Below are 11,001 nucleotides of genomic sequence, written 5' to 3'. Positions count from 1 at the left end.
TCAGACCGTTGGGGGACTCTAAGCAGGGAGATGACTTACTTTAGTTTATGTTTCAAGGCACTAACCTGGGCTACTGTATGAGCATGAATCTGAGTGGGGTAAGGTTGGACATGGGGGACCAGTCCTTGGCTGGGAAATGAGTGAGGGATTGTGGGATGTGGTGCTGGCAGTGAAGGTGAGGAAAATGAATGGATTTGAGTTCAGGGTTGGATGGGAAACAAGGAGGGGGTGAGGAAAGGTGAAAAATGCCTCCTGACCACCTGACCCGAGCAGTAGGATGGATCTCACTGACTGAGATGAGGAAGACTGGCAAGGAGACCCAGAGCTGAGGAGGCTGGAGATTTAGAGTGGAAATGAAAGGTTCAATTTTAAACACGCATTTAAGGGTATGATGCCTTGAATTTTGTAAATGATAACATTTTATGTAAATGTAATTTATCATTATTACCACTGGGAGAGAGCCACAATTAGGATTTGGATTTAACTCTTCTTTCCAACTCTTTACCCTTTTAACTAGAAGGAAGCAATAGTATTAATCATTATTTAAACGTCATATGCTGGATTGGAATCCTGTTAATTGGATTCTATTAATTGGGTTCAATTAACAGGATGGTTTTGGGCAATGGAAAAGATGCTTTAGTATAACAAATATTTAGAGATGAACTCTCTGGATTGCACACTGAGAAGGGAAGTCGGAGGATGACACGCAAATCACAGTCCCAGAGGCAGGCACTCGAATTCTGTATGGAGCTTTGGTTCTTATCAACTGGGATCTTTGGGCTCAGTTTTCTTATCTGTAAAGTGGAGATGTCAAGACACCTTTTAGTGTTGTGCCAATTACATAATGTGATGTTTATAAAGGGCCGATGACTCGGCATATAAATGTTGGTTCTTTTCTCTCCTTCTAAAAGATTTCCCTGGCTAATAATAACAATCTTGCAATTTTAAAACATTTCATATTTTTAAAGTGCTTACACACACAGTCTAATTTTCTCTGAAATCAGAACACAATGGTAGTATTTTTTTTTCCTCTTCAAAGTGAGAAAACTTCAGAACGTAGTTAATTAGATGATCTGAATTGACTTAATTTAGTGCAGATCAAGGGCTCTCACTATGGGCTATATCCCTGACCATCACATTAACCTGCACAGCCTCAGAATCTAATGATCCCAGTACTTCATTACCCAGGCATCTTAATGTCCTCACTGACCTTTTGCAGTGAACTCTCCCTGTTTATTTCCTCATCAGTTAGTGGCTTCTCGCCCACTTTGAGCAGAACTTAGTGTCACAAGCTCTTCACTCAGCCTTTATGCCATAGCAGCTGGTCTGGGGCTGCCATCATTGCCCCAGGGTTCTGTGCCCCTTTCTCCTTCTGCTGGGTCTCTCTGCCGTACTACCTTGATCATTATTTCCTCCTGGACCATCAAAAACCCAAGCTGTGCAGGTTGGTCTCGCCACACCTGTCCCCTTGTTTTAGTTCACCTGGTTGAAGCTTGCTAAGTCCTTCTCTCCAGATCATACATTTTCATCATTCTCCCAACTTGCAAAAAGATGACTGTTCTCTTCAATTAACTGAGGAACTGGAGGGTATTTTATGAGAATCCTTCAACCATCTCTTTCCCCATCATTCATATTCATTACCATTTGCTATGCTTTGAATGTGTCCCGCCCAAAATTTGTGTGTTGATATTTCGTTGTATTGTGAAGGTATTAAGAGGAGACTTAATCTGATTACGGTGTTGGAAAGTGGGGCCTTTGGGCAGTGATTAGGCATCAGTGTGGCCCCACAATTGAGTCCAGGTGGGTTTCTAAGGGGAGGGAATGAGACAGAGACAGGCTCTTCTCCTCCTGTACTTCGCCCTCTCCCCGTGTGACACCACGGGATGCCCTGCACTGCCTTGGGATTCTGACAACAAGATGATCTCACCACGTGCAGCCCCTGGACCTCAGATCACCAAATGCTGAGGTGAATTAATCTCTAGTACCATAAATCACACAGACTTGGGTGTTTAGTTATCACCAATAAAACAGACTAGACCACGTTCTTTATCTTTTCAATCATTCCATCAGTCACTCATTTGTTCATCTCCCTCCTTCCCTCTATCCTATTTTCCCCCCTCATTCTCTTCTTCCCATTCTTCTTCTTCCTTTTTTTTTTATAACTAAAGAACTTTTATTTTTCACTAAGACTTTATCTTGAGGACATAACTAAACTGTGTCACCGCCTCCCACCTCATCTTGAAGGGTTACTACAGTGAGTGTTACAAAACAGGTATGAATGATTTGAAAGACTGGAGCCACTATTAACTGACAAGGAGCAACCTCCATCTAAATCATCATAAAAATGTTTAAGTTAAAAAAAAGAGAAGAAAAAAGAGGCAACAGGTGTTGAGATTGAGCAAGATCCTCACATTCCATAGAATACATTCCATCGTGGCTAGAGTGGGACAAAATGGAAATAGGATACTATGATACAAAAACTTTCACTACAGCATGCTGTACACACCTATCTTCCAAGTCCACCCCATGCCCCCAATGCTTCCAGATCAATTATTGCCCAGCTTGTTGGGCCTGCCCATGGAGCATATAGATCTTCTCTTTAATCCAGTCTTTGTTACACGGCTGGTAGGTCTGGCTATCAGCTCTGTAAACAAGGCAGCTGAGATCTGCCAGATCATCGTTGAGGTCAAACAACTGACCGATATCGTATGTGATGGAGGGACTGCTGGGATTCATTCTCTTCAGATGTTCTTCATACATTTTACAAACACCTTCCATGCATTCATTCACAGATTCACAGTCAGCATAAGTTCTGCCTTCTGGCCTTTTGGTGGGCTGTACCAGCAAGATGGTGTGAGACATCGCACCAAACTCTCTTCACTGCAGCCACTGCTGACACTGCCGCCTCTGGTAAGCAGAGTCTTTAGAGCTATACTTACTGGCAGTGACAGGGAAATGGTTTGTGACTGGTTCCTGAGTTGGCTACAGAGCAGCAAATCCACAAAAGCAAAAGTTCATTCCTCCAGTCACTGTAGCCTTCCCCACCTACAGACTCACACACCAACAAGTACAATCATTATCTAGAGCAGAGTTGATTAGGCACCAATAACAGGACCTGAGAAGGCATCTTCTGTGCCCCTTCTCATCTCAGAGGTGAAGAAATAGAGGCCCAGAAGGGTCAGCTGACTCTGATGGCCGCAGTGTGATGCAGGGAAAGGTGTCTGGGCTATGGCATCAGGTCTCTGCCAACTCCTAGCTGCAATCTGGATCAATCCTTTTTTCTCTGGGGCTTTTCTGCCTCCTATGACAGATGCATCTCACTTCACTCATCTTAGTGTCCTTGAGCAAGTGACAGACTCTTCCTGAATATCTATTGTTGTTAACAAGTAGTAAGATCAAAGCACCTATCTTTCAGAGTGGTCCTGAAGATTCTAAAGCATGCAATGTAAAGAGCCTGACTCATTTGCTTACAAACAGCAGTTGCTCAATATATGGTGGTTATCATTAGGAGTTTCTAGTCTAGCTCTTTGCCATTTCCCTGGTGAATATATTCTCGCTCTGTAAGGTTTAGCTCTAGGGTTTACTTTTCTGCAGACTTCTAGTATCTCCCCTTCAGAGTTAAACTCACATTTCTTTGTGGCTCATGGGGTTTTCCTTTTGCTCTTTTTGGTGGGCAGTCATTTCCTCTGCCTTGTATTACAGGGATCTATAGCACTCCCTGCCCATCTCCCTGCTAGAGTACATAGCTTGAGGGCACATTAGTGTCTATAGATTTTTGTTTCTTTACTGCAGTCATCCTTTAACCCTAAAGAGGATTGAAAATCACCCAGGGTAGTTTATAAAAAAATGCAAATGACTCAGTCCTACCTCCACAGGTTCTGATTCATCTTCTCCAGTTTTCCTGAAACAATTGTCTTTCCCTGGGACCATCCTTCCTCCCAGACACCATCTCTAAATCTCTTTTGTATCCAGGGTTCCTCTGGCAGTCTGGTGAGGGCTATGAATCTCTTCTCAGAATAATCTATTTAAATACATAAAATAAAACACAAAGGAGTATGAAAGAATTATATTGAAATTAAGTTATCAAAATATTCATAAAACAAACCAAACCAAAATTATGATGTAGTAATGTATATGCTTCTTTATTAATGCATTAAATAATAAGATCTAGTGGCAGTTCTCTGAAGAAGTAGATGACTGTCAATAATATTTCCAGATATCTGCAACAATTCTAACATGATAAAAGGATACTTGTGATTTCTCTTGATGACAGAGTCAAAGGCATTAAAGGAAATGACAAATATCAGAGGTTAGTAAAAACAAAGATAATGTTTTTTCTTGCCCTTCAGTTTCATAATAGCTCCCTAATATCCAGAATCCTGAAAGCGTCCAGGTGAAGACTCACTCTACCTAGAGCAATCTGAATCAATTGTCTTTTCTCCTCTGGAACTTTTCTGCCTCTTCCTATAGCGGAGGCATCTCATTTCACTTTAAAATGACAGCCAATTGCCTATCATTAAAGGCATTGGAAAGCAAATATAATTGATATATTAAGACATTTTAGCAAACTAGTGAACCTTCTATAGACATTATCTGGAGGAGAGTTGACTTCCTGATTTTATTTCCTGTCTAGTTGGTTTCTACCTATTTTGGGACTGAGCTTTTCAGATTAAACTCTCAAAATTAATTCAAACCATGTACTGTGATTTTAGTTTATAATTACTGTTTGAACCAAAGTGTTCTCCTGCCTTATATAGTTATCGATTATCATACAGTTATTTACCCAACATAATTTCCCCAGCAAGCGCGTCTCTTTCTCTGTGCAGATGACGTCACTGATCGAATGTCCTCGCAGACGTGGTGACTGATTGGGGCTTCTCTGTCCTCATCTAGTCAGGTCCTGGGCTTCTCTTGGCTTCTGGAGGCCGTAATTTCCTCACTAGCTGTGTCACTCTTCTCTGCAGACTTGTTATCTTCTGCTTGATTTCCAAATAGCAGAGCATCTCTGGGCTCAGACCAGGCTTCACTTCTTGTTTCTCTCTTTTCTTGAACAATCTCACTTAGTCCAAGCCTTCGTAAACCACGCATTTGGTGATAATGCCAGAATCATCATCTCTGCTCCTGCCCTTCTGCTCCAGATTCCTCTAGCTGTCTAGTTCACATATCCAGTTCAGTGTCTTATGGACATCTCAAGTATTATGTGTGCAAAGTTATCACTTTTATTCTCCAACTCTGTCATTCTTCTAGACATCCCAATCTCAACAAATGTCAACGTAATCTGCCCAGTAGCTCAAGCCAAAACAACTAGAAGTCATTCCCGGTTTCTTTATTTTCAGTTCAAGGGAACTTAAACCTCTGCAATGGAAAGTCCTGTGGGCTGATGCTCCCTCCTCACCCTGGTCTCAGCTTACCATCTCCACTGCCCCTGCCTCTGTGGAGATGTCATCATTTATCATCTCACCACTTCCTGGGTTTCTGCAATAGTTCCTTAGTGCAGAAATGATTCCCCTCCTCCTTCTCTTGCCCCCATTACCTACCCTTTTATAGCAGCCAAAGTAAGCTTTCAATCAGATGATGGTGTGCTCATGATTCAATCCTGTCAACCACTTCCCATTGCTCTTAGAATGAAATTATCACCCTCAGGTTGGCTTATAAAATTCTGCATCACTGAGTCCTTCAGACTTCTCTGTCCTCAGTCCTTATTACTCCCCCTTTCACTCACTGGATTCCAGCCATACTGGCTGCTTTCCTGTCCTTGAATGTCCTGAACTTGTCACTCACTCTAGGCCTTTGCATTTGCTGTCCCAGCTTCCAGGATGCTGTTTTAATATTGCCTTGCCGGTGATTCTCACCAGGCAGGACTCAGCTCAGATGCCACTTCTTAGTGATGTCTTTGAACAGCCTTCCCAGTCACTCAGCATTCCATTGCCCAGTTTGTTTTTTTCACAGCACTTAACACTACCTGGAGATTTTTTTTTTTCTATAGAGTATGTGTGTTGCTAGAGACAGACAGAGATAGAGAGAGAAAAAGAAGGAAAGTGAGAAATCACCCCCTAAGTTGCTCAAGGGAAGTGGCTACACTACCATCCCTTCTCCATTCTCCTATTGGGACTTTGGGCATGCATGCACACACACTTGGTATGTTTTACTAGCCACCAGATCTGGGACTCGAACCACACAGGTAGCCATGTGGCATCCAGCCAGTTGCCTTAACTTCCATGTCACCTGCTGGCCCCTGGAGTTCTGTTGTTCATTTACTTTCTCCCTAATTACTGATTTACTGATTGTCTCCTCTCTATAAGGTAAGTTTGACAATAGCAGAGCTTTTGCGAAACATATTTTCTCCTGAATCTCTAGCACCTTAGATGCCTGACACAAAGTAATTGATCAGTAAATATTTGTTGACAAATTTGGATAAATGACTGGGTGATTTTATTTATGCTATTTTTTTCTAGTTACTTCTGGTGACTGCACATTGGGATTAGTATAGAGATGAGAGTCCCATCTCTGACCAAGGCATACAGAAGTATTATTAGGAACATTTGTGAATTGAATCCAAAGCCTTGGTTTTTAAATTTTGTACTCATTTATACTATGGTCTACATGCTAAAGTAACTAGTAAGATAGAGACAATTCATTCTCTAATTTATTGATTAATTTTATTTTTTTAAAGAATGATTTTTGTTATAGGTCATGTGCACTTGCTAGAGTGACAGAGACAGAAAGAAATCACCCCTTAGGGCGATGGCCACACCATAATCCCTTCTCCTCCTTTCTCTTCTTGGGATTTTGGTCATGCATGCACATGTGACTGGCATGAGTTTTAAGCCACCAGATCTGGGACTTGAACTGTGATTGACTATTTAGGAGTCCAGCAACATAACCATTATGCCATCTGTTGGTCCCAATTTATATTTCTTTTAAATATCACTTTTCCTTTAAAAATTTGACCTTTACTCTGTGCTTCATCTGGTCCAGGCACTGGCAACTAAATTGAAAGTAACTAAGTTATTTCGTAACTATCTGTTCTGGGAAGATGAGAGGGAAGGCCCAGTTACTGGGTTTGGAACCTGAAGAGAGGGGTTTTGGGAAGCAACAGAGGATGAAGTTGGATAAGGTTCTAAGGCAGGAGCTGGAGGAAGTGAGACACAGGGTCGTGCTGGTGAGTGGGGACTGTTCTGAGTAAAGGAACTTGTGTGTACAAAAGACTTGAAGACTGTGAGGATGTGGTGCGTCCAGGTAACTGTAAAATAAATGCTCAGCAAGGCTTGAGAGGCTGGAAAAGGCCAGAGCATAAAGGACCTTATGCTAAAGTGAAAAGGTCAAAGGCTAGTCATCAGAAGTTTATGAATAGGGAAATACACAATCATGTTTGCATTGTAGAACAATTACTTGTAGTTGCTGGAAGATGGCTTAGAAGGGTTGATGGATACAAATAGGGAGATTATATTTTTAGGACTAAAATTTGGGACAAAAAGTGGTAGAATGGGTTCTTTATGTCAGTTTATGGAGGAAAATCCTATTTATCCTGTAATCAGAACAAAAGCACATTAGATGCCAAACATGCTAAGTGCAATACACATGATCTACAATACACATGATCTTCAAACATGCCAGGTACGTGTGCAGACATGACAAAAATCCAGAGAGGAGAATGGAGGACAAGGGATTATGGCATGGCCATCACCCCAAGAGGTGATTTCTCACTTTCTGTCTCTGTCTTTCTAGTAAGCACACGCAGCCTATAGCAAAAATCTCTCTTTAAAAAAAAGAAATTAATAGATTAGAGAATAAATTGTCTCTATTTTACCAGTTACCTTAGTATGTAGACCATAGTATAAATGAGTACAAAATTTAAAAACCAAGACTTTGGATTCAATTCACAACTGTTACTAATAATACTTCTGTATGCCTTGGTCAGAGACAGGCCCCTCATCTACACATTAATCCCAATGTGCAGTCACCAGGAGTAATTAGAAAAAAAGAGTATAAACAAAATAGCCCATCATTTATATATTAGTGATTCATTTTTATGTCTAGGGCACTACTCTGACTGAATGCTTCCTCATATTCTATGATTAGACAAAGAGATGTGGAACTGATAAATATTTAGATTTTTTTTTTCATGTATAGTTACCTTTCTTAGCTGTTCCTTTAGTTCCATTGAATAATCCTACAAGATGAACCTCTGCGGTTCTCCAAATTGTACCAACCATCTGGCTGGTCCCTGAGTAGCCATGAGTGTGTATGGAATTAGGGGTTTACTGAGATCCCAGCCATTAAGCTGCTTTTGCACAATTAGATTATGTTCTATACTCTGGCCTCCAGACTGAGAGCAGGTCTAGGGCAGATGAGGGCAGGTATGTGTAGGTGGAATGGTGGAATGGACCAGAGAAGGGAGGAAGCTCAGGCCTGGGAGCACAGCAGGGCTCAGCAGAGGTGAGGGATAGGGCAGCCTGGCAAGCAGTTGACTCCTCCCTTGCAGTAATTGCCAGGTGTCAAGTGAATAGCCCTTCTACCTGCTGGGAAGAGTACTTTTGACAAAGAGACTCTGGAGGGGGAAGATAAATGGTATCTGTGTAAGGAAGACACGAAATACTCATAGATCGTTTTGCTCAAAGGGGCTTTTGAGATTTACCTAGCTAGACAAATCCTACTTATCTTCTTGAAAAAAAAAAGTCCAAGAACATAGGGGGCTATTGAGTATCAAACTTAAACTCTGGTCTCAGGGTGCTTTAAGGATGTTTCTACACCTCTTTTGAAGGTAGAAGCACTTAAATGGTGAGGATGGGACAGGATGTTAGGATATTAACTATATTGCAGAATGGTTTCAATGGTTGCCCTTGGCACAACTCCTATGAAAATAGTGATGATTTCCCAGACCACACGCAGATCTTTATTCAAATCTCAACTCAGTTCAGACCCCCAACCTGAGTCTCAATTACATCTGTCCAGTTGCTTCCTTTTAATGTGTGCTTGGCTTTTCACACCCAGTGTCTGTTGCACTCTGCCTAGAGAATCTTCCTATATTAGTGAGGCTAGATAGCAATTCCGTTACCCAGACTCCCTTGTGGCTGGAGTTGGAATGAAATCAGATTAAGAATTGGGTCCCACCAATCATATGCCCTTCTGTAATATTTGGAAGATGAAGGCATCTTCCTGTGGAAGTACCTAGGATGTTGGATTTTTGTTCACCAGGTTTCCAGGCTCCAGTCAGTGCCTTCCTGGAGATGGGAAGGCAGCTACTGCTCTGGCAGCAGCAAGAGTGGCTTCTTGACCTTTGGGTCACAATGACAGTGATGCGTCATTGAAATCAGTGGTCCTAATCGTGGCTTCTGAATTTTCCAGTTTCCAGATTATGGTAGAAGTGGAAGTTCACCTGGTGGGCAAGTCCTTATACTCATTTTTAGAGGCTAAGTGTAGAGCATGTTCCTTGAATTCTTTTTTTTAAAGAATTTTTTAAAATTTTATTTACTCTTTCATTTATTTTAATTTGACCAGAGAGAGACACAGAAAAAGAGAGAAAGAGAGAGAGGGAAAGTGAGAAAGCAAGCCACCAGGCTCAGGACTCGAACTGTGGTTGGCCATGTGGGAGTGTCCAGCACCTCAGCCACCAAGCTACCTGTTGGTTCCAAAAGTACCTGGGGAAGATTGTTTACAAAAATGGCTTAACTTTACTCCTCCATGTATCCTTGTCTCAGCAATTAGGCTAATACATTCATCAAGAGGTGGAATCTATTTTCTCATTCCTGGTATCTGGGTTGACTTTTTTTTTTTTAAGATAAATTTTTGCTATAGGGTGTTCGTGCTTGCTGGAGAGATAGAGAGACAGAAAGTGAGAAATCACACTCCCCCCTGGGGGGAATGGCCATGCCACAGTCCCTTCTCCATTCTCCTATCAGAATCTTGGACATGCATGCACATGTATGCACCTGGCATGATGTTTAAGCCACCATGTCCAGAACTTGAACTGCAGTCAGCTATGTGGGAGTCCAGTGACCTAACCATTATGTCATCTGCTGATCCCTCTGGACTGGCTTTAACCAGATTTAATCAACAGAACAGAAGAGACAAAGGGACATTGTGCCCATTCTGAGCCTACACCTTAAGAGGACTTGGATACATTTTCTCTTTTGCCACCTTCCCAGAAGCCATGTGAATAGTCTGAGCTAGCCTGCTAAGTGATGAGAAATATGTGGCCCAGTGGTCCTCTTCACCCTAAACCAATAGCTAATCAATACCTAGAAACAAGGATCCTTGACTAATTTGCAAGTGACCAGATAAGAGTGAGCACAGCTAAGATCAGAACTGCCTGCGTGAGCCCATCCCAGAGAGACAGCCCACAGAACTGTGAGCTAAGTAAACGGTTCTCGTAATAAGTTTTTGGAGTGGCTTCTTAACGTGATAAGAGATAGCACATGACAAGACACCTACTTCTGAGAATTAAACCCATTACTCTTAAAATAACTAGAGTAGTTTCTATTGCTTGCAATTGAGCCTTGCCTGCTAAACAAATTTAACATTTCTCAAACCAAGCATGCCCATATTTCCTGACCGAACTCTGGATCTCATTTGTTGTTTCCATCTGACCATTTGTAAGTCTTTCTTCTCTTATATCCTTGTACCTGGCCCATCACCAAAATTTGTCGTTTCTATCTTCCAAATTGATACAGTTTCTGTCTTCTGTCTATAATCATCTTTGTTCCCATCACTCTAATTTCCTGCTTGGGTAGCAACGACTTCCCCCATTGGCTTTGCTCCTTTCACTGTCAACCTCTTCCTTTCTCTTCTCTTCAAAGCAGCTGGGTGACTATTTAAAAAAAATGATGTATAGCGATTTAATGTATGAGTAATAATAATAATAGAAATAAATTTTAAAAATTCAAAACTGACTATGCTAGGCGCGGGGCGCGCCCGGCGGAAGCCGGCGCGGGACGCGGGAGAGCCCATGCCCCCGGAGCGGCGGCGCTCGCCAGCGGAGGGAGGGGCCCGCCGAAGGAG

The 11,001-nt window shown here is 41.9% G+C and overlaps 1 pseudogene; it reads right to left on the bottom strand.

The window, feature by feature from the left end:
- Positions 1-2,550: 2,550 nt before the first annotated feature.
- Positions 2,551-2,862, bottom strand: LOC102488850 (enhancer of rudimentary homolog pseudogene; annotated as a pseudogene).
- Between the last annotated feature and the right edge of the window lie 8,139 nt (positions 2,863-11,001).

The sequence above is a fragment of the Tupaia chinensis genome, unplaced genomic scaffold (assembly GCF_000334495.1).
Source record: "Tupaia chinensis unplaced genomic scaffold, TupChi_1.0 Scaffold148234_1, whole genome shotgun sequence".
NCBI classification, from domain to species: domain Eukaryota; kingdom Metazoa; phylum Chordata; class Mammalia; order Scandentia; family Tupaiidae; genus Tupaia; species Tupaia belangeri.
This window is presented reverse-complemented; position numbering and strand designations above follow the sequence as displayed.